The sequence below is a fragment of the Garra rufa genome, chromosome 1 (genome assembly GCF_049309525.1).
Source record: "Garra rufa chromosome 1, GarRuf1.0, whole genome shotgun sequence".
Taxonomy (NCBI): domain Eukaryota; kingdom Metazoa; phylum Chordata; class Actinopteri; order Cypriniformes; family Cyprinidae; genus Garra; species Garra rufa.
In genome coordinates this window covers 88,164,888-88,167,809 of record NC_133361.1, presented here as the reverse complement: position 1 = coordinate 88,167,809, position 2,922 = coordinate 88,164,888, and the positions used below count along the sequence as shown (strand labels likewise).

The 2,922-nt window shown below is 34.4% G+C and overlaps 1 long non-coding RNA gene across 1 annotated transcript; it reads left to right on the top strand.

Moving 5' to 3' along the window:
- Window positions 1-767: 767 nt before the first annotated feature.
- LOC141326379 (uncharacterized) lies at window positions 768-2,558 on the top strand. Its single transcript, XR_012353881.1, has 2 exons — window positions 768-846; window positions 1,519-2,558. It is a non-coding gene; the product is annotated as an uncharacterized lncRNA (long non-coding RNA).
- The last annotated feature ends 364 nt before the right edge of the window (window positions 2,559-2,922 follow it).

Below are 2,922 nucleotides of genomic sequence, written 5' to 3'. Positions count from 1 at the left end.
GGTAACTTACAACAGTGGTTTTCAAACCTGGACCTGGGGACACACAGCACTATACATTTTGCACATCTCTCTTTACTGACAGATTTGTTCATGAAGCTCTTTCCTAAAGAGCTGATGATCTGAAGAAGGTGGGTTTAACAAGAGAGACATACAAAATGTGCAGTGCTGTGGGTCACCTGGACCACAATTGTAAACCACTGCCTTCATGAGCACCTCCTGTGCTCCTGATCATTTTTAAACATGTTTAAAAAATATTTGAGTTGGCCTGAATTTGACCAATGTAAGACTCCCCTATTTCTAAATCATACACAACCACATCACTTTGCTGTGTTTCCCACAGGATTTGTTTGAGACTTTGGGGGCTGGACCTTCGTCTGTCTGGGGGCATGGTCTAGTGTACAAAAGTATGTACTGTACATTTTAAACTAAATTTTTTCTATCTGGTGCACTTTGTATTAAGAGCTCCAACCCATGCTAAGTGTGGAAATTTAACAAAGAAAAAAAGTCAATGCAAATGACGTATCCCTCTTTTTGGTTATTGTGGACTCTTAAGAATTTCGTGAATAGGTTTTAAGCTAAATCCCCTAGCCAGGACACCTAATAGTAAGATCAAATTCTCTGTGAACATGGCTACAGATTGTGCCTTTCCTTTAGAAGCTGGAGAATAACTGATTTTAAAAGGAAGATTTGCAGTTTTATACAAACGTATTCAAACTGTCTATAAAATTAATTGGTTAATTAGTTTTATTTATATTTTATGTGGATTCAAGGGAAAGGTGAAAAATGAGAAGGCCTAGGAATGACTGAGGAAGGCAGCCGTGAGGAAAATGAAGTAATCATCAGAATGTAAGTTCTTTGCAATCTGTGCATTGTTTATTACAAGATGTGTCTTCATTTAAATTCAAAGCTGAATTTTCAGCATCAATACTCCAGTTGTAAGTGTTCAAAATCATTCTAATATGCTGTGTTGCCCAATTTAGTTGTGTACACTAGGTTGGAGTCACTTAAGTTTTTTTTTTCTTTATGAAGACCTTAATAGCAAGGATGCATTAAACTGATCTGAAGTGGTAGTAAAAACATTTATAATGTTACAAAAGTAAAAAAAAAAAAAAGGTTTTAAACCTTAACTATGTATTTATAAAATTATCCTAAAAAAAAATCACAGTTTACACAGAAATATTAAGTAGCACAACTGTTTTCAACATTGATAATAATCAAAAATGTTTTTTGAGCATCAAATCATATGAGAATGATCATGTGAAACTGAAGACTGGAGTAAAGGCTACTGAAAAATTCACCTTTGCCTCACAGGAAAGAAATGCATTTTAAAGTCTATTTGAAAAACAACAGAAAACGTATTTTAAATTAAAATATTTCACACTATTATTGTATTGTAAGTTAAATATAAATATAGCTTTGGTGTGTCGAAAAACATTAAAAAAAACTGAAAGACTGCAGATTTTGACTGGTTGTGTGTACATACAGTAGCAACATTAACGAGGTTATTCTCCCTTTCAGCTGCCAGAGAAGGATATTGACAGTACAGCCTCAGGATAGCGAAGAGGAAGAAAAACACCTTTGACATAATTTTCTCATACATATGCCATGTGTTATAATAAAAACAATAAACCTGACTACAATAATATGGTCAATTTTATTAAAAGTTTCAAGTTTGCAAAGAATCTGGAGTATGTGGCACTGCATTAGAGGTACTCTTTGCTGAATAAGACCAAGTGCTGAGCAGGAACCTTATTCTTTAGCAAAACTCCTCATCAACTCTCCAAGAGTAGATCAAGAGTGAAGTGTCACCCTCCTATCCTTTCTTCAGAAGAGAGTACCTTCTGCTGCTGTGGTAAGAAAGACATTCTTCTTTTTCTCTCACAACTGTCCACAACCTAAATTCTCAGCAAAGAGTCTTCTCCACAGCTGGGGACAGATCTCAGATTTTTCTGAAAAAGTCAACAGGCTCATTTACTGTATGTTTTTTGGGTGGGCCTAATACAGGGGAGATGTAATCTCTACATTGTTATATTAACATGCTCTTACCGTTTATTAATGTTGCTATTTTCTTTATTTCTGTTATCTTCTGAGAAGAATTACGGTCCTTTAGTAATTGTTTAGGTTTTGCTTCTGAGAGTGAAGCAATATTAAAGCACTTCACCACCAGATATTTGTAGCAGGTGTTTCATACACAGGACACTCAGAAAACAAATGAACTTAAAGTAATACAGAAATCACTACTGAATTGTTTCTATCTTTGTATCAGTATTTTTGTACCAAACTAGGGGAGTTGTGTTAATAAGAGTAGGCTACTGATAACTATTATTATACTATACCCATCATTAATTAAATATTTAATATTTTTCAGTAAAAGTAAAACATTTTAATCAGTGGTTGTATTATTCTTTGATTACTATGTACTTTATGTGATGTGTTCAATTATCTGTGCTAATGACTTGGCTACACTTTACATGGTTAAATAATAGGTGTCATGTTTAAAATGCAATGGCTTAGTATATGTAGAAAATAACTGAATAAATGGTGATTTAATAAATGAATGCACTGTGTTTTTGCTGATTTTCTGTTGGAATTTAATGATTTTGCATTGGTTTGCATGTATGCAGTGAATATATTTACAAAAACTACAACAATTTGAAAACAAGGATTTAGTGTTTGTTTTTTACAGCAGAAAATGTTTGAGTTTGTCATTATATACTGATTTCAAGGTGGTAGGAACACATCCTCGGACAGGACTAAAGGTGAGAAGCAAATATTAAAAATACTGGGAAGGTGCTAGTTTGGTCGTTAGGACGTACTTGCCACGTCCTAGCAACGTAACGCAATAACGTCGCTACGACGAATATGGGAATCACAAAGTTACGTCGCTGGTACGTTATTTGGAACGTCGCCTGGAAGGCCCTA